The sequence below is a fragment of the Lutra lutra genome, chromosome 3 (genome assembly GCF_902655055.1).
Source record: "Lutra lutra chromosome 3, mLutLut1.2, whole genome shotgun sequence".
In the NCBI taxonomy this organism is placed as follows: domain Eukaryota; kingdom Metazoa; phylum Chordata; class Mammalia; order Carnivora; family Mustelidae; genus Lutra; species Lutra lutra.
The window spans coordinates 28,103,810-28,125,035 of NC_062280.1; the positions used below are offsets into that span (position 1 = coordinate 28,103,810).

At 43.4% G+C, this 21,226-nt stretch overlaps 1 long non-coding RNA gene across 1 annotated transcript in view; it reads right to left on the reverse strand.

Annotated features, from left to right (window-relative positions):
• LOC125096120 (uncharacterized) overlaps window positions 1-10,265 on the reverse strand; it is a 64,471-nt gene extending 54,206 nt beyond the window's left edge. The window contains exon 1 of the long non-coding RNA XR_007126073.1: window positions 9,965-10,265. This is a non-coding gene — a long non-coding RNA (uncharacterized LOC125096120). The remainder of the gene's footprint in view (window positions 1-9,964) is intronic.
• Between the last annotated feature and the right edge of the window lie 10,961 nt (window positions 10,266-21,226).

Consider the following 21,226-nt stretch of genomic DNA (forward strand, 5'->3'; position numbering starts at 1 on the left):
ATTTCTAGAAATCTATGGAGCCACTTCCTTTATCCACAGAGAAGTACCTCGAAGGTACAGAGCAGCACCCTTCTTGTGGAGTTTAGCATACATCTGGGCAAATCCAGATCATGATCGATGGCTCCTCCACCGGTCGTGAAACAAATAGTCCTTAAGATGAATGCACAAAGCAAATAAAAATTTGAAATAAAGATTTTTCTTTCCTGCTTGCAGAGGTTTGGGAGCTGTAAAAGCCACAGCTAATTCGTTTGCCCCTCTTCCCCCACTAGCATCAGTGAATTTAGTGCCTCATTTTCTCCAATAGATCATCCCTCCTCAGTCTTTCTGGTCATTTTTATTGTCTTTCACATTAGCCTTGACCTCTAATTGAGGATTTTGATATTATGGTAAAAGAAGTCAGCCAGACATGAAAGGATGAATAGTGTATGATTGCACTTCTAGGAGGCACCTGGAGCAGTCAAATTCAGAGACAGAAAGTAGGGTGGTGATTGCCCAGGGCTGCGGGAAGGGAGGGATGGTGAGTTACTGTTTGATGGGTTTAAAGTTTCAGTTTGCCATCATGTGAAAACGCCCTGGAGATGGACAGTGGTGATGGTTACACCAGGGGAAGGTACTTAATGCCAAAGAACCCATACTGAAAAATAGCTACAATGGTAATTTTTATGTTACATATATCTTCCCACAATAAAAATAAATTTAAAAAATAAAGTGTAATGTAATTGAGTGCATGTTTGTTCCAAGAAGCTTTCATATTTCATTCCTTCTATTTTCCCATGTCTTTCTCCTTAGAGTGATACTGACACAGGGACCTGATTAACACATATCCTTACTTTATAAATGTTGATTAAGGACCCACTGTTGGCATTTCCTCGTTTATTCCTAACAACCACCCAGTGTGGTGATAATATTGGCCCTACTTTACAGATGAGCTTCAGAGATTTCCACTGAAGATCACAAAGCTTGTGCTAGATAAAGTAGCAGAGAAATTTCTTGTTAAAGAAACTGATTCAAGACTCATTTCTTCATTTAAGGACTGTAAAATTCATTCTGAGAGCCTTAAACCCATTACACCTAAATCATTTAAGAACCTTGTAGCAGAATGTGGCATTTCTTATGGGCAGTTCTTCAACATCTTGTTTCCACATCCATCTGTTCTCTCTTGTAGGAAATGACCATAATAAATCACTGTTAACACACACTAACCCAACTCACCAAACCCCAGTCGAGACTCTGTTCTGGAATATCCCAACCCATTCCCAAAGGACTGTTACAAAGAAATGGACTAACTGTTCCAAACGGAATTAACATCGAGGGTTAAATGAATTCTTTTTCATTTTTCTAAGTGTTTCATAATTAAAAGAGGGATGGTTGTCTCCATGAATATGTTTGTGTTGAGCACCAATCTTCCTACACAGAACCCGACAATGCTCTGATAGCAACTACTCATGATTACCATGACCCATTTTCCCCTATCCAAAGGCTATCCATGTGTTCTTTCTTGAGGTAGGAGAAGTCTTAGAGAGTGTCCCATTCCATCTTTGGTTTTTCTGCCCTTTCTGCTATCCTGATATCACTTCAGTCTTCACCCTACAAACACACAGCTCAAACCTGACAGACCACCAGGAGTCCCTTCCCTCCACAACCACTCCAGCCTCCTGGGCACAGGTCCAGGCGAGAGTGGGGCTGCCTGAGGTCTTCAAGGTGACCCCTAAAGGCAGATGATTCCTGGAGACCTGCCAGAGTGACTCCCCAGACAGCCTGAGAACCAGTTGCCAAGGAGTCTCTCCTTAATCTGCAGCACCACCTTTTGAGAAGACGTTGTATTTGGGGATAATGTTGGGCAAGACCAAGGCTGGAAATTGGAGTTGCTAGCTTGCTGGGTGGATGGGGAGGTCTGTGAGACATCCCTGCCACACTTCTGGCCTGGAGCAGAATTGCCTAAGAGAGAGAGAATCCCAGGCAGGTTCCATGTCCAGCATGGAGCCCAACACAGGGCTCAATCTCACAACCCTGAGATCATGACCAAGAGCTGGCCACTTAACTGACTGAGCCACGCAGGTTTCCCCTAAAATCTCATTCTTTTTAAAAGCTCCTGTCTTCGTGATTAAGCTTACCTAGATTGGACAATAAATCCCAAGCTAGCTCTTGAACAGAACTAAATAATATTCTTCACAAAGACTTTTGTGTAGGAAAGCCAACTAGACAGAAGGAGAAGTGTGTCTAATTTTTAAGTGAGAAAAATGAGAGGAAAGACAGAAAACGGTGTGATTGAACTTAACACTACAACACAGTGCACACAGCCAGCAGGTCAGGAACCTGGTTCCAATGACTGTAGAAATGGTCACTTGACCTTCACAAGCCAGGCCATTCAGCCTCCCCTGCAGAGACTGCCTTCCCAGGTTGTTCACTCAAACACCAAAGGACGTTTGCTTTCCATGCATGATCTGAATTGGCACTTTACCTCACTGTTCCTGAGTTGAAGTGACTTGTTCCTTCTCTTTACACCAAGTGACCATTCTCTCTCTTGTTCTCAGTGCTAGATAGCCACTGCCCCACCTCTGGATCCATGCTCTGTCCTGCCCTGTGCTATTGCCCCAGAAGGCTGGGCCTTGAAGATACCATTTTCAACTGGCACGTTTCAGATTCAGCCAGTGGAAGGTGCTGGTAGGAGATCAGAGGGCAGGAGAAAAAAAGATTAAGGACATTCTTCCCCACTATATCCCTGCCTCTGCCTGATTCTGGGGTTTTTACTGCACCCCTTCCTTCTCACAGCCCCTACCAAGGAGCCCTCCTTTCTGAGCTGTCTCTCACAGGGCTCCAGTGACACCACACCCCATGCCTTGTCCCCTCAGCCCCACAGATGATGGCAGCTTCCTGCTGACAATTTTCTCTGGGGGCTTCAACATTCCTGTTCAATCCTTTAATAGCCAGTCCTCACTTTCTAAAGTAGTGCCTTCATCAGAGTCTCCACTGGAACCATCTATGGTAAGTTCTGTTTCCTGCCTGCACCCCACCTGCTCAGGTCATACTCAGCTCCTTGCTGTGACACACATACAGCCTCAGGATCCCTCCACATACTTTTCCATTTCCCTGTAACACTTGATTCCCAGATTCCTGCTTTGCCCACTTCCTTACCTCAGGGATACATTTCCTGACCACCCTCCATAAAATGGCAACCTCCCCTCATCCCCTTGCACCTCTCACTCTATATCTCCCTTACACTCCTCTGATTTTCTTCATAATATTTTTGTCATTTGTCATACTATATAGTGATCAATGTGTTGTTGTTGTTTTTCCTTTCTCTCCCCCAACTGGAATGGAAGCTCATTTAGAGTTCATTGCTAACCTTAAACAGTGCCAGGAATATGGTAGGTACTCCATAAAGATTTCTTGAATGAATAAATGCATTGTGTAGACACCACTTGGCTCTCCGTCATAACTTCAGGCTGTGAACTCTGCATGCAGCTTTTCCCAATGAAGCCCTCCACACCAACTTGGAGAATAATTACTGCTGAGTCAAAGGTGCTTGGAATTGTACTCAGCAATACTTGATGCAGCATCAAGAGAAATCAAGTCAGAAAAAGAAAATAATCCCCAAATTCCAAAGACCAGCAGCATTTGGAATCTAGACAAGCTCCAGAACTAGGAGTAAGGTGCAAGAGTGAGTCAAAGAGCCAAACGCAGAATGGATGAATTCATGAGGTAGGTCAGGGTTGGGTGGGACTGGGCTTGAAAGAACAGGAGGAGGAAAGGGTAAGTGCTGAGATAAAGGGGCCATGTGGCATGGCCAAAGGTTTTGTCCTTGGAAAATGAAGAAGAAAATGCAAAGTCCTGTATCTTTTTGTGTTAAGCTTCCTCTTTATGAAAACTTCCAACTTTGCTTATGTTACCTTGGCAACACCTATAAGCCCTTTATCTTCTGAAGCAGGAGTGATGGGACTTTGTGCCGTCTCCTTCCCAAGGGTCTAAGGAACATTGAAGGGGGAAAAGTGAGCATCTCAAAATAAAGTCATGCTGGCCCTGGGAGATACATTAAGATTTCATGGATCAGAATCCAGCCCACCTCTAGAAAACACCATGGAATAATTCAGAGCCAGGGAGACCTGGACTCTTGGGCCCACATAATCTGATCACACCCACATTGTGTCCCCCTGCACACTCCTCACCACTCCCCGCGGCCCAGAGCCATGCTAGACCCCTGACAATTCTTGGCCTTTGTTCATTTCAGCCATTCTCACAGAAGAGTAGCGTTCTCTCATCATAGTCTCAGCTTACATTTCCCTACTGACTAACCGTGTTGAGCATCTTTTCATGTGCTTATTTGCCATCTGTTCATCTTCTTTGGTGATGTGCCTTTTCAAATTGTTTGCTCATTTTTAATTTTACTGACTTTTGAGAGTTCTTCACATATTCTGTAACAAGTCCTTTATCAGATAAGTAAGCTGCAAATTTTCTCTCAGTCCCTGGCTTAACTTTTCATTCTCTTAACTGTCTTTCAAAAAGAGATTCTAAATATTGATGAAGTCTAACTTAGCAGTTGCCTCTTTTGTGGCCCATGCTTTGGTATCATAGCGATGCAATCCCCTTTGCAAAGGGAGATTGCACAAAGTCACAAAGTCACAAAGCCTTTCCTTTTCCTCCAAAGTCACAAAGCCTTTCCTTTTCCTCCTATGTTCTGGAATGTTTTCTATTATCTACTTAACTCCATTGTGATCACAGAACATACTTGTATGATTTTGAGTCTTTTAAATCTGTTAAGGTTTGTTTTATAATGCAGGATATCTTGATGAAAATTCTGTGTGTTCCTGAAAAAAATGTATATCCTGCCACTATTAGGTGCCACGGGTTAAAGACAATTAGGCCCAGTCAGCTGATGGTGTAGTTCAGTTCCACATATTTACCAATTTTCTATTTGTTCTACCAATTGCTGAGAGAAGACTTCTAAAGTCTCCAACTGTAATTGTGAAATTGTCTTTTTCTCTTTTCAATTCTATCTGCTTTTCTCCTTCATGTATCTTAGTGTTCTGTTGTTAGCAGCAAAACATTTAGAATTGGTAGGTCTTCCTTGTGAATTGACTCTTTTATCATTATAAAATGTATAAAGTCTTTCTTTGTGCCCATGAGTTTTGGGGGTTTTTTGTTTTTTTTTCTGTGAAGTCTACTTTGTCTTAGATTAGTAGAGTCACACCAGCTCTCCTCTGTGTGGTGTTTGCCTGACAGATCATTGCCCATCCTTTTACTTTTAACCAACACCTATCGTCTGAAGGGAGTTTTTTACAACATAATTATTGACAGGCTTGGATTTAGATTTACCATTTTGTTCTTTGTTCCATTTTTCCTCTCTGGGTTTTGTTTCTCTATTTCTTCTTCTCTGCTTTCTCTGGGTTTATTTGAACATTTTTTACTATTCCATTGTAACTTATCCACTGCATTTTTTTTTACTGTATCTCTTTGTATAGGTTTTGTAGTGGTCACTCTTGAAATGACTATATACATAATCAGCTTTTCTGATCTAGTTTGGTTTGATATTTTATCACTTTAAGTGGAATGCAGAAACTACCAGTTGTTCCCTTCATCTCCCCTCTATGTCATAGCTATCCTAGGTTATATCTATATACACTGAAAATTCCATCAGACAACGTTGTATTTTATTGTTTTTAATCATCAAACAAACTTCAAAGAACTCATTGGAGAAGGGTAGTCTATTAAATTTACTGAGATATTTATTATCTCTGTTACTCTTCCTTGATTCTTGATGTTCCCAGTTTCTTCCTGGCATAACTTCCTTTGTGTCTGCAGACTTCCTCTAGCAATTCCCTTAGATCAGGTCTGCTGGTAACAGACTCTTTTCTCTTTCCTTCATCGGAGATTTTTTATTTTGCTCTCATCCCTGAAAATATTTTCACTGGATGTAGAATTCTAGATGAAGAGTTCCTGTCTTTCAGCACATGAAAAAATGTTCCAATTTCTTCTGGCTTCCTGGTTTCTGATGAGAAATTGGAGAAATCTGCAGTTACTGGAATCAGGTTTTCCTACAAGAAATGCATCATTTCTCTCTGAATGCTTTCTAGATTTTTCTGTCTTATGTTTTCAGCAGTTTAATTATGACATATCTGAATGTGGTTTGCTTTGGATTTATCTGAGGTTTGAGGTTCACTGGGCTTGTTGAACCTGTAGGTTTCTGACTTTCATCAAATTTGGAAAGTTTTCAGACCATTTTTTTCTTATTCTTATACTTTTTCTCTTTTCTTTCTGGTGCACTGATGACCTTTTGTTATGGTCCCATAGGCCCTTGAGATCTGTTTTTTGTTTTTTTAATCTTTTCTCTCTGTGTCCTGATTAGATCTATCTTCATATTCTGACTCACGTCTGTCATCTCCATTCTACTCTTAAACCCATCTAGTGAGGATTTATTTTTATCTCTGGATTAACAAATTTTCCTTATTTTCCTAAATTTCCTGGATTTTTTTTTTACATCTTCTGTTTCTTTGCTGAGAATTTCTATCTTTTCACCCATTTAAAGAGTGCTCTCCCTTACTTGTTAGAGAATTTTTTAATAACTGCTTTAAATTTTTTGTCCATGTTAGTGAGACATTTACTCTGTTGCCTATCTTTCTCTGTATGGGTCAAGATTTTTCTGGATCTTTCTGTGTGCCAAGTAATTTTTGATTTTATCCGAAACATATTGAGCATTGTTTTCTGAGATTCTGGGTGTATCTAAATCCTATAAAGAAAGCACTTAGGCCACAAGTTCTAATTAGCCTTATAAGGTTTGTGGTTCTGTTATCAGTTCAGCTTTCAGAGCTGTTGTAGTACTATTTGGATCAGTCTCACAGGTATACTACCCAGTGGTCACACTGGGATTTGGATAGTGGTATATCCCATCGTTCAGGTCTCAAAATCTATATATGCTTTTTAGGGTCAAGCCCAGGGTGTTATACCAGAGCTCCATAAACCACGTTAAGGGGTTTCCCTCTGGTTTCAGATTCCTGCAGGTTCCCATTGCTGCTGCTACCACAGTTTTGCTTGAGCTGGGACAATAGAAAATGAAGAAAAGGCCAGAAGAAAAGAAAAACGAGGACTTCTACAATCTCTCTAAATATTGGGAGTTTTCTTTCCTGCTTAAGCCAGAACTCAAGGACTTCTCCTGGACATTTTTGTCTGCATCCTCCTGCCTACTTGCAGATTTGGGGCTGATGAAGTCAGGGAAATAACAGAGTTGGGGGAAAATAATAAACTCACTCCCAGCTCAGGGGTAATACAAATTCTAGCCTTTTCCCCCAATCCATATGATACTATCGACTTTTCAGAATCCTCAAATAGCAGCACCATGCATTTTGTCTAGGCTTTGAATTCACAGGTCAGAAACCAGAATCTTCTGCAACGTTTTCAAATGGAAGCGATACATGTGATCTTTAATTTTTTTTCCTCACATTTTTCTAATTAAACCATTTAAAATAATAAGAAGACAATGAAATGACTAAAACAGTTGCTTGACCTAGATTTGTTCTTCAGAAAGATGAGTAGCTTTACTGTCTCTGTCTTCACATAGCATTGACTCAAGATTATTGGATAAGGACTCTAGATCAGCTTTAAGGGGCACTTCAAGGATCTAACAAATAATGCAGTTACTGCTGGGCTCTGTGAGGGTTTTTTTTTTAATTTTATTTATTTGTTTGACAGACAGATTACAAGTAGGCAGAGAGGCAGGCAGAGAGAAAGAGAGGAGGAAGCAGGCTCCCCGCTGAGCAGGGAACCCAATGCGGGGCTCGATCCCAGGACCCTAGGACCATGACCCGAGCCGAAGATAGAGGCTTTAACCCACTGAGCCACCCAGGTGCCCCAGCTCTGTGAGTTTTTACTGGTTGAATAATGCATGGTGATCATGCACCTGGGCTCCAGTCTTCAAGAGGCAAGTCCATCCTGCCCTTGCAACACCAAAACCAACCTTAACCAGATACTAATGGTGCCACTGCATCTGCGTGATAGAAGTTATGTTACTCTTTCAGACGTTGAGTACTTCTATGTGCAGACATTGTACCAGATACTTCTCTCACTTTATCTACTTTAGTCCTCACCACAGCCAGAAAGGTAGGTATTATTAGTATCATTTAGAGTTGAGAAACTCAAGGCTCAGTAAGATTACAGCACTTGCCAGGTTCCCAGAGCTACTAAGTGGTGAGACCCAATTTGAATCTTGTTCCAGTGACTTTATTCTTCCCACACATTACATGCCCCTTGAGGGGAGCATTTATATTTGATTACTCTCTGTAAATCCAAGGCTGTTCACCTAGCAGGACTCCATAAATGAATTCATTAATTTAATAACCAACATTAGCCTCTATCTTGTTGGGTTCTTTTCCTTTTCTTCCAGTCTATTTCCATGTATTTTCCTTTCTCCTTCCCCTGTCTTCCAAAGGGACCCTGAACTCCTCAACAATCTGGCAAGCAACATCTGGTTACTTAAAAACAATGACTGACTAGATTTCCCAGTTCCTGTTCAGATGCAGAGTGTGCTGGAGACACCGTAAGCCCCATCTATGCTTTCCTCTGTGTCTTCCTGCCACAATCAGTGCTGGGCTCTGCAAACAACCAGTACCCCATAATATTGCCAGTTGTTCCAGTCCTTGGCTAAACCTTTCTTGTTCTTGGGTGCCTGCTCTTTTGTCCCACCTTCTCTACCTGCCCTGGAGGACCTGCAGTCCACTCTCTAGGTTTCTATAAAAGGGATTCTTATATCTGGTGAGAGACTGGATGATGTGGCCTCCAAGGTTGTTTCCATGCTAACATTATGTCCCCTTGTGATTCCAGAAAGTTGCACTGCTGACTGCTGTCTCTTAGGAAGAACAAAGGGACATGTGGCAAAGCTCCTGCTCTGTCTTCCAGGAAACACCAAGCAATATGCCTTCTTTGACCTATGAGCCATCCGACCTCAGTAACATACCCTAGGAAGTAGCTCTCAGACATTAAGGTGATTAAGAATTGTTTGAAGTGCTTGACAAAAATGCCGATTCCCTCTCCCAGTGAACATATTCTGAATCAGTAAGGGTGCTAGGGCCCAGGTTCTTCAGTTTCCACAAGTGCTCACAGGCAGTTCTGATGCGGTTGGACCACAGCCTACCTTAAGAAATTGTGCACCAGGGGTGCCTGGGTGGCTCAGTGGGTTAAGCCGCTGCCTTCGGCTCAGGTCATGATCCCAGGGTCCTGGGATCGAGCCCCGCATCAGGCTCTCTGCACAGCGGGGAGCCTGCTTCCCTTCCTCTCTCTCTGCCTGCCTCTCTGCCTACTTGTGATCTCTCTGTCAAATAAATAAATAAAATCTTTTAAAGAAAAAAAAAGAAATTGTGCACCAAAGAAAACACATTAGTGAGATGTCTTATTTTACACAACACTTAGACCAGCAAGCACTCGACGTAAATGGGCTGATGGTAATTAATTCTGGACAGAATGATTTTTTTGCCTAAATGAAGAAACAGACTGTCCTTAACAATATCAACAATAGCTGTGATTTGCTGGGGGCTTATTCTAACCCAGCAACAATTCTACATTATCAATTTCATCCTCAAAACTCATCTGGACAAGGGCTACTATCTAAATTTTTAAAAAGACAAAATTGAAATTGGGGGTTAAAGCAGGCCACAGCCAGTATATGGCTAAGCTTGGACTTGAACATGGGTTTATGGGACCCCAAAAGACAATGCTCATTCTGCACCACCACACTTCCTCCCTTCCTAGTAATTACCTTGGGGGAAAGGAAGAATGATTATTATGTATAAGCTCCGCATGGTATGAGCCTACCTCCCTTAAAATTAGAAAGAAATATGGTCAATCATAAAGGAAAACACCCTACAGTGAGCCTGAGGGAATTGGTGGACTCTTCCACTAAAAGTCTTTAAAGCATAAAGAACTTGGTTGTTAAGCTTCATCCTCCTGAAGGCAGAGAAATGGAAAAGATGACACTCACCCCAAGTCTTTTCAGGCCAAGAATTCCATTAAATCTTGCCCTCCACTAAATACCTGTCTCCATTCTAAAGGACTTGCTGTAGCCAGCTTCTCCAGCCTGTAGGTACAAACATCTGGATGGCAGGTGTTTGATTTTGTAGGTGCCAGAGGACACACAGCTGAGCTGCACAGCTGAGGGGACAGGAGAGGAAATGTTGTGCATTGATGTAGCACCTTTCAACTCTCCCTGAGCCCCCTTCAACAGGGAAGTGATGGGGGTGGGGGGTGACCGGAGGGCCAGCAGCTGTGGAACAGCTGCACAGGGGAGCATTTAAGACTGACTAGAACAGGAAGTGAAACACAAAAGGGCAGTCAGTCTCAGGGAGGGTCTGAGGGAAGTGGAGGGGAGCGGGGCTAAATCTTCCTGCCTGATGATGATGCTCTGGGGAGGGCCTGCTTAAGCTCAGAAACCAAGGACTCCGCTTCTAGTTTTTGGAGGGGAAGCGAAAGAAGGAAGTGGAAAGAGCTTTTCTGTGTGTTTTCATTAAAAACAAAAAGAGTGGGTGCCTGGGTGCCTCAGTGGGTTAAGCATCTGCTTTCCACTCAGGTTGTGATCCCAGGGTCCCAGGATCAAGCCCCACATCAAGCTTCCTGCTCAGTAGGGGAGTCTGCTTCTCTTTCTCCCTCTGCAGCTCCCACCCTCCCCCCCCCCCCGCTCGTGCTCTCTCTCTCTCAATCACTCTCTCTCTCAAATAAATAAAATAAAATAAAATGAACAAAAAAAAACCAAAAAGAGTCACACAGGCAGCATGTGCTTGCTCCACCATTCCATGCCCTTCCCTGGAACTGGCTGTGGAGTTCAAAGAGCCCACTACCTCACAGGTACAAGGGCATCCGTTGTCATTTTCCTTCAATCCATTTGTACCTCATCTCAGGTCTCTTACCTACCAGGAAGAGCAAAACAAAACTAATCCACTTCCATTCTCCTAAGAGACTTCTCCCCAAAAGGGTGCCAACATTGGAGACAGCCCTCTGGTCCTGGGTAATAGATCTCCCTGGTACCGGCTAAGATGTCCTTGTGCCAGCCTAAAGAGTCCAGTCCCTTTAGGTCCAATGCCACTGTGCCCCAAGTCCAACCTCCCTAGGTCCTCCACACCATCATCCCCTCCAAAACCAACCTCCTCTCCAGGCACCACCAGGACCCCCGAAACTCTGGAGGTGCCTACTGTCTGTCATGCTGCTCCCAAGATATTTGCCTCCTTCCTTTTTCCCTCCTCCTCTAGAACACCAAGAAAATAGACTGGTAGCTTTAAACATACACAAAAGACAGAGACAGACTTTGATTTCAATGTCACTTGTACATTCCATCTTGTAAGAAAAGCACTTAAAAAATATAAAACATGTATAGCCTTTTTATGTGCTAAGTACGTAAGCAGTAAAGCACAAAATTCTAAGCACTTTATATATGCTAGATCATTAAATTCTCACAAAAATGTTACGAGGTAAGTCCTATTGTTCTCCCACTTTACAGACAAGGAAAATGAGGTACAGTGAGACTGAGTAACTCACCCGAGGTCACACAGCTTGTCAGTGGTGGAACCGGAATTTGAACCCAGGTCATGTCTCTAGAGTCTGTGGTCTGTGATATAAACCATACTCACAAACTACCTCCTTGAAACTAGAGAAGGGAAAAACAGATTAAAACACATACAAACAAATATTTCGAAATTCGTTTTCCCACAGAAGAGTATAAGTAAGGTTCCTAGACATCGCTAGATACTCTCCCAGTACCACCACAAGATACCATAGTAGAAGCATAGAAGCTTATCTCTCCTCAAAAGCCACGAGCAAAGAAAAGAACAAAAAAAAAAAAGAGAGAGAGAGAGAAGAAGAAGAAGAAGAAGAAGAAGAAGAAGAAGAAGAAGAAGAAGAAGAAGAAGAAGGAGAAGAAAGGGAAAAAGAAAGAAAAAAGAAAAGAAAAAGGAAAATCAAGTTCTGCTTCAAAAAATTAACCTGAACTAGATCAGATTTCAAACTACGAGTAGCTAATTTGCATTGAGGAGCAGGGTTAAAAGTTTAAACCATCAAAAACAGATTTAAATACAGAGAACAAACAGTTGTCTGCCAGAGGAAGGGGGGCAGTGTCTGGGCATGAGTAAAAAAGATAAAGGGAGAGAGGGGTCAAACCATCACTAAAAACAGCAGTTGAGTTCAATTTGGAAAAAAAAAAAAAGTAAGTTGCTTTTCTAAAAATCTGAGTTGAGTGATGGTTTTACCTGGTACATATGTTCTCTATCAACTAGTAAAGTGCAAATGTGTCCTTAAAAAAATAAAAATAAAAATACTTCTCCAGCTGGGAATAGGGGGTCTACAAAAATTGCAAGTAGAACCATCAGATAGGTATGTAGTTTCAGTAATAAAAAATAAATCTTGTTTCTGTATCGCCATCCCTGATCTCCCTCCTATGTTTCTTATTCATATTTCTTGGCCCTTTGAAGGCAACATGGCACAATCCAAATCCTTTACTCTCCTCTTAAAACTATCCCTACTCCTATATTCTTTAACTTCATGGCAACATCTTTTCAGTCTTCCAAGCCTAAAACCCAAAAGTCAGCCTGTTTGGGGTGCCTAGGTGGCACAGTTGGATTAAGTGTCAAACTCTTGGTCTGTGTGTGTGTGTGTGTGTGTGTGTGTGTGTGTGTGTGTGTGTGTGTTATGTTAGTCACCATAAACATCATTAGTTTTTGATACAGTGTTCCAAGATTCATTGTTCATGTAAAACACCCAGTGTTCCATGCAGTACATGCCCTCCTTAATACCCACCACCAGGATCATCAGACTCTTTGTCTTGACTCAAGTCCATGTCAGTCTCTGCCCTCAGCACAGTGTCTGCTTAAGTTTTTCTCTCCCTCTCCCTCTGCCCTCCCATCTCTCTCTCTCAAGTAAACAGAGAAATCTTTAAAAAAAAAAAAAAGTGAACTTGTGTGTTTCTTTCTGCATCAGACCCTAGTATCAAATCGGTCTCCAAGAAATTTTCACCCTTCTTTGTAAACACCTTTTCGATTTCATTTCTTCTCCATCCTCAATTCCGCTGTAATGAGTTCATGTCCTCAATATTCTTACCTAGGCTTTTTCTCACAGCCCAAGCTGCTCTCCTGGACTCCTTCCTCTTCTTTATCAAATCACCACTCTTTCCCACTGTTACTAGTCATCTTATGATAAGCCATTCCTCCCAGGGCTCCCCCAATACCTATCAATCATGTAAGTCATAATCACCATGCTAATAATAGCTGGAATAAGTGGACAGAATAAGCTCAAGTGCCCCCATGGCTTTCAAGGTCCATACAACATGGTCCTAAGCCCACCCTTCCAATTTCACTTTCTGCCTCTTGCACACCAGAGTCCCTGTGTTACAACGCTCCAGACAGCCACAGTTCATCTAAAATACCTCATTCTTTTCCCTGCTCCATGTCTTTACATGTGCATTTTCCTCTCCCTGGTATTTACTTCTCCCTTTTTCTTTGCCCAAACCATTCCTGCGTGTCTTTAAAGAATCAGTTGCAAGACCACCTCCCCAATGACACATCCCCCACTGACCTAAGCAAGTTTAGCGCCTTGTGTAGAACCCCCAAAAAGCTGCACTGAAACATAAAGAAACCAATAAAATCAAGTTGGATCTTCTGACTCCAGGCTATGAGTTCCCATGTATTCCTGGTAACTCTTAAGTGCACCTCATACACAGGAGACAACTCAAAATCTTTTCAATGAATCATGGATGCAACATTTTATCAAACCTCATTTTCTTCACATTGGAAGTGAGCAAAGAGTACGTTCAGGAGGACAGAATGCCTAAACTTGAACCCCAGCTTCACTTGCCAGTTTTCTTATCTTGAGCAATGCATTTAACCTCTCCATGCCTGAGTTTCCCCATCTTCAAAATGGGATGCTGCTGGCACAGACTTTCAGAGGCCGTAGTGAGCATGAAGTGGGCACCACACATAGAAGGCTCTGAGAAGAACGTACAGCAAGTATCACACACCCAAAAAGAATAGTTACTACTATCAGCTTTCTAAATATTGCTTAGGGGACTGTATGAGTAAGATCACTTTCATATATACATATACACCCCTTGCTTTTCAATGATTTAGAGGGTTTTTTTTTAAGATTTTATTTATTTATTTGACAGACAGAGATCACAGTAGGCAGAGAGGCAGGCAGAGAGGGGGGGGGGAAGCAGGCTCCCTGCTGAGCAGAGAGCCCGCTGTGGGGCTCGATCCCAGGACCGTAGGATCACAACCTGAGCCAAAGGCAGAGGCTTTAACCCACTGAGCCACCCAGGTGTCCCTGGTTTGGAGTTTAAAACTAAGCAATACCAAAAACAGCTTTCTAACTCATATTTATCAGCATTATTATCTAACTCATATTGATCATTTATCAGCATTTCCAAACTGAGGTAGATAGCATTTCTTCATGAAAACTTTCTTCCTAGCTTCTCTCTGGGACTTGCCTGACAAGGGTATAAACAACACGTCTATACCCTGCCACTTTCCTCATTTTTTCCTTTCTGTTCAATGGGTTTGCCACAGCAGGATTTCCCTTTGGAGCTAAGAATTTCCTGGGGAGCATGCTCATGTCCTGTGTCCTGGGGCCCAGAGATTCCAACTCAGTAGATGAGAAGTGGTACCCCAGAATTGTATTTCTCCAGCACCCAAACTGATCCTGTTATAAGTGGAACATACCCATGCCCTTGAAAAATACTGCCCTATGAACTCCCATCCAAGACCTAACAGAAAACAGAAAAGACTGTCAGAATATTCCAGAACAAAAGGAGGAGGTGGTGGCAGTCGCAACAGCTAGAGGCACGTATTTCTTTATCTGCCTTGTTGCCAAGCCCTCTGTCAGCACTCCATAAATAATAATCACCATGATAATAATAGCTGGAATGAGTGGACTGAAATTAAACATAAGAAAAATGGAGTCATAGCTGGAATGTGCAGTGGTATAATGACATGGGGGAGGGAAGTTCTGGCTCTGATTAAGGAGAGCCCCACGGAAGCCTCATCACCTCACCAACCACAGGGCAAAAGCAAGCAGTCGTCCTGATGCTGATCCAGATGCAAGAATTCTCATACAGAATCATCCTCACGTGGTATTTGGGACTCCCTGGGTGACCTCCTTGAACCCAGAGAGGACTGGTGTTCCTGGGGACCATGTGAAACCAACCTTCTTCACTCCTGCATCAGAGATTACCATCCCACCCTGGAAGTCACCCAGTCTCTCCACCAATCTTCAGCTCCATTGCTCCCAATCTCTTAACTAATACTTAGGGTTCCACTAGGGGCAAGGCACTGGACCAGACACAGGGAGATCACAGAAGGAGACATCGTGGTGGCCTCCTCAGATGTACAGTATCTTTGTGGAGATGAGATCAAGGACGTGACTACTGAGACCAGGTCTTCCCTTCTTGCTCCCCCAGGTCCACTCTCTACTCACATCCAGCTCTGGGGCCTTAGTTGATGATGTCTTAGGAAGGCATGAACAAAACTCCCATTCCCTCTAGCTTCCTTGGTTCCACTACTGGCAGCCTACAGTGGGAGAGATTGGAGGGAAGGAAGAGCAAGAGGTCTAGATGTTTATTCCCCAATCCCTCCCTTCCTGTCCAAGGGCTGGCAGTGCCTGAATATACCTACCTGAGGACACAACTGCCTTTTGGAGGCCTTTCCCAATAGCTATCATCGTACCAAGTCCCAGCAACTATCCTCTCCCCTGGGCCTTTCTTAGGTGTTTCTTTGATTTCCAGTTCCAGTGCTGACCATCCAGGGGTTAAGAACCTTCCATTGTGCACCTTGTACCCACCAAACTGTCTCATATACAACCTGGAGCATCGGAACTGTTCAGCAAATAATGGCTTTAATTAAATTAAATTAAGTTCTCTGGTCATATGCATTGTCCATCTCTGTAGGAATGGGTAGAAATGAGCCTCCAACACAAACAAGTCCTGAGGACATGCCCCAGGAAAACTGGTCATCCCTGCCCCTGATTTTAGGGAGGCAGAAATGAAGGCCTCTTTTATCACTGAGAAGGAAACTTTCCTTTCTCACCCCCACTATCTTCTTTGCACTATGTTGAAGAGCAGAACATAATATGTAGGGAGGGAATCTTTGTTTATGTTTCCCATAAAATCTCCAGTAGGTAGAATAGACCTTTAACACAGCAGGTACTTGATTCATGTCTGTGGAATAAAGAAAAAGAATGTTAATTTTGTGGCCATCACAGTCCAGTCCAGGTCTCAATGGGAAACAGAAGACACAACCAAATTGGGATCATTTGAAGTGGGTTTAATAAAAAGACTATTTAACAAAGATCTGAGCAGAGTGTAGGGAAATAATGAATAGTCATTCAGTACCCCAAGGCAAGCAACAGTGGAGCACCATTATTATACCTAGACTTGACAGGTTGGCAAGTTAGCTGTTATCCAACCCAGAGAAAATTAGTGGAGAGGACCAACTGACAGGAGTTGTGACCTTCAGTCTGGGGACATCCTTTGCTTGAAGGGATCCCAGAAAGAGGTCACTGACACCCGTGAACCCCAAACAGTGATCCCTTATCCTCACCACCCTATCTGTGTCCAAATAACCATTTTTGCAAATAATGTGGTTCATTTCTCATGTACTGAAAACCAGTATTGAATGATCTGTCACCATTATGTTTTCTCTCTTAAGTCCTCATAGTTTCTTCACATCTCCTTAAGCACTCTGGAGGTAAATTTCATGAAAGAGGAGAACAAGTTCCTATAATCAGAGTTCAGAAGGAACTTTAGAGTCCACAGTTGCCTGGTCTGGTCTTCAATCCAATATTTACATGCCTCTAGATGGTCTCCCAATCTCTGTTGTTATGCCTATGTGATGAGGGACTCCATGCTTTTGATGTGCCCACTCCATCTAGGCAAGTCTGATGAGGAAAGCTTCCTCCCTGATAACATACATGTTTACTTTGTATGCAAAAGTCTCGATTTTCTTTCTGCCCTTTGGAACTATGTAAAGCAAGTCACGCTTCCTTTCATATGAGAGCCCAGATCCTGACAGGTCTCCACAGAGCAGTCATATCTCTGGTCTCCTCTCCACTTGACTCTATCACTTGGTTCTTATCCCTCTTAAAGTGTGTCTCTCAGAATGGAACACACCACTTCTGGAATCGTGTTCCTCCCTTTTGACAGATATTGAACATTAGGTCCTAAGAACTTAAGTAAGACTTCCTGAAAGTCACACATACAGGCACACAACATGATCTGCTTGGGTCTACAGCTAGGACTGAGGGTGGCCACGGATGCCCCCTGGGAGGGCCTATCTCATCTCTTCCACCCTACCAGCAGCATCCATACTTCAGCTGCCTCCTCTTTGTGGATGACACCAGGCAGGGAGGCAGGCAGTATATGCTTTATGCCCTCCCCTCCCCCTTTCTAACAAGGGGTGGCCATGGTGGGAGCCAAGAGAATTCTATTTACAGCCACCTCAGTTGCACAAGCAGGGGATCTGGACAGCCCGCTGGACTTATCCAGGATGTGAAGCTCTGGGAGATGCCAGATTGTTATCATTGTCAGATATAATTTCCTCCCACTGCCTCTACCCCTCCATCGGGCCCGTGGTGTCCATCTGTTTATGGAAACAACGAGGTCCTGGCTGGGTATTTTTAGACAGAGCCTTTGTTGGGCAGGAGTGACTTCCCACCAGAGCCCCACTTGTCAGCGCTGTCCAGGTTCTCTTCTCCATTTATTTGTTGTAAAAATCTCTAATAATATATGAAACCACAAAGCCGGGGGCTGAAGGTTCCTTGGAATGTGGTGGGTGCTGACCTTTCTCTCTACCTCCTCCTGCAAGGGTGGATTTTCCTGTTTTGACCCGCTTCTGCTTTTGTTGTGTTTTGGGATTTTGGTTTGTTTTTTTTAATTTTTTGGTTCCTTTTCTTCTCCTGTCATTATTTTGAAAAAGAATAACGTGCAGCAACTCCCACCCCCATTGAAAAATGAGCTTTATTTGAGGACTTCCTGAGGAATAGGAAATTGCTCGGCATGCTTCTGACAGCTGAGTCTGCGGAGGAGAGGAAATAACATGAGGGTCAAGGGGAATGAACAGTATTTCAGTGTTAGCACGATTGAGTCAATGATAGGCTATTAGTGACCATCAAACCTAATCATCATTTTACAGATAAGGAAACTAAGGGACCCCAAAGGGAAGGGAGTCATAAGTGGCGGCCTAGCAGCTGTGCTTCAAAATGTGTCACCCATCGCCTGGCACAAGAAGGCTGGGGGCAGAGGCAAATGAGAGCAGCCTCTTTGGGGAGAAGCAGCTTAGGGGGGAGAGGTGATAAGCAGGAGAAGAAAAGTCCAGCAACACTTAAAGATAACACATATCCCCGTGCTTTAGAAATCAACTGGGTGGAGACTGAGACACAGTAACAGTGCTTTAAGTGGAACTCCTTCAGATTCTGAACCATATTATTAACCAAATAGCTTTGGGGGCATTGAGCTTAAATTTGCTCATGCAAACACCCTGGTGCATTCTGGGTTCCAAACTTAAACTATGTGTGTCAAGTTTAAACCATTTAAATTGTGAAAAACTTGACTTCCATCAGGTCCATGTAAGAGGATGGTCAGGGGAAAAGCAATGGACACGGAACTGGCATTGGGAGGACCTGATTCCAGCTCCAGCCCCTCCGCTAACTCCCAGCAGCACATGGTGGGGTGGGTGGTGATCTCAGCCCTTGGGGCCTCAGTTTCCTTATCTGGAAAATGCCAGACAAGCTTTTAAAATTTTTTCAAGCTCCTCTTCTTTTAAAAAATTTCCTAGTCTTATCTGGAACCAACAGTATGTAGGAGTTGGAGTCCAGATCCCCCAAATGGCATTTACATTGTCTGGTTTTCTAATACATATTGGAATAAAAATCAAACCGGAACATGGAATAGCAAATAAATATGCAGCCTCTGGGCACAAGACCCTGGATTGGAAACCTGGTTCCACCACACACCCTTTCTGTGGCCCTGGTGAAGATCTAACCTCACAGTGCCTTGGTTTCTTCATTACAAATGGAGACACACTACTACCTATCTCATGAGATAGTTCTGAGAATTTAATGAGTTGATATGTCCAGAGCCTGTCATAGAGCAAGCAAAGCATGCTAACTGTTAAAATATTCATCTGAGACCATCTAAAATCACCTTGTATACCACCAAACTTCTGAAAACAACGAACCTGAGGGTGAGTTCTAATTCATTACAGAGGGAAGGAAGGAAGATGAACAAGTATGGAGTACGAAGAGTGGAGGTGGGGTTGGTTTTTATTGTGATCTACCAGGAGGTATTAGCCCTACTGCACATGGAGGTTCTGGGAACGGGAGAATCATCTCCCAGAATTCTCCACTGGTCAGGCCCAGCATTCACCCTTGCACATCTTAGAAGGCCTGCTTGTTCATGCTGGACAGCTGGACACTGGGCCTGAGGGCAGCATGCCTTTACGGCTCCAAGAGAAATAGGGAGAAAGGGCTCACCTGGGAATCAACATGGGGGCTCCACGGCTAGCTCTGGAACTATGAATATGTGACCACAAACTATCATTTCCTCTCTTGAGCACCAATTTGTTGTTCATACACCAATGAGGGGGACGAGGTGAAAATATCTCTGAGGTTTCTACCACTTCACACAGTACATCTCGAGGACGGGGTCAAGTTATGGGCAAGTTCGCCCACCTTCCTCTGAAGGATTACTGGGGCATTTCTGAACAGGCCAAGGAGGCTGAACCACATAAAGGAAGTGCACAAGCCCTTCTGCTTTGATCCTGGTCCTTGTCTTGTGATCAGAACTAGGGATGAGGAACCTGGGCATTTTCCAAAGACACTAGAACCACCTGTTCCGTGGCCCTTTCCCAGAGGACAACAGGAAGAATAGTAACCATTCCCCTGGAAATGCCACCAAATGGACCCAACCTGCTGGTTGCCCACCCTACATGCATATTCTCATAGAGTAAAAGTGCTTATTAAAATGCAGATTCTTGGGCTGGCTTGGAACCCACCAAATCAGAATTTCCAATGACAGGACCAGGGTATCAGTATTTCAACAACTTCCTGCGGGCAATCCTGATATAGAGTCCTATTTAAGAACTCTAGTTGCAAAGAATACCAAAGCCTATTGCCATCCTTCTCTCCACTGGAAGGTACAGACAGCTGGTTGAGTATGACTTGGCCATCTATTACCCAGCTTCAGAGCCTGCTACATCATGGCAACTTATATATGCTGTGGGCCAAACAGAGACCAATATAACCTATGATTCCCCTTCAGCAGTATTTAGTGCATAGACAGAGATGAGGGAGTGGAGAGGGATGAAGAGACAGACCTCAGATGAGTAATTAAAATACAACTAGATCTGAGAGATATAATAAAAAATGGGCAAATATGAGCCACTATGGAAAGCAGTGTTTTAAGGAGTATGGCCTTTGGAAACACAAGAGAGCAGAGTTTGAATCCCTATTCTACCACTTATCAACTGTGGATTCCTGTGGGCCTCACTTTCCTATTTCATAAAGGGGATGGAATGCTCAGAGACTCATGAAAATCACATGATTGCACCTGGCACAGAATAAACATTTGGTGACCTCCAACCCTTTCCTTCTCACCCCTGGACTTAACTAATGACCCTCTGTCTACCAGGATGCCACAGAGACAAAAATGATCGCTTATCAGGAGCTATTGTTAACTCCAGTTGTCAGAGATAATAACATATTCATCTAGTTGTCTGAGAAAAGAGTTTGTTTCATTTCCCATTGTTAAGCTGAAAATAAGACTCTGTCCTCTGGGGATCTTGAGGGCTATTTGTTCTGGCTCTTCAGAGAGTCCTGGACCCCTGAGAGTGGCATGTCCTGGAAACAGAATACCTTGCTTTCCCAGTGGGAGTGTGGTCCTCCAGGCTGCTCCTCCCCAACAGAGGAGTCCAGCATGGTCTGGGAGAGAGGCCAGCATCTCCTCTCTTGGGGACATGTCAGCCCAAGATGCCAGGACAAACGGCCTTGTTGTTTGTTTGTTCTCTGTCAACCGAGTCTATACCATTTACAAAGTGGTTTCCCACACATGGCCGACCCCACGATGATGTCAACTTGTTGGTAGTGGTGACATCTCAATGACTCTCTCCCTCACCTCTTCCAAATCTTTGCTCAAAATCACGTTGTCAGTGAGGTCTACCCTAACCACCCTATGAAAAGAGCAACCTGTGCACATCCCAGCTCTCCCACCTTCCTT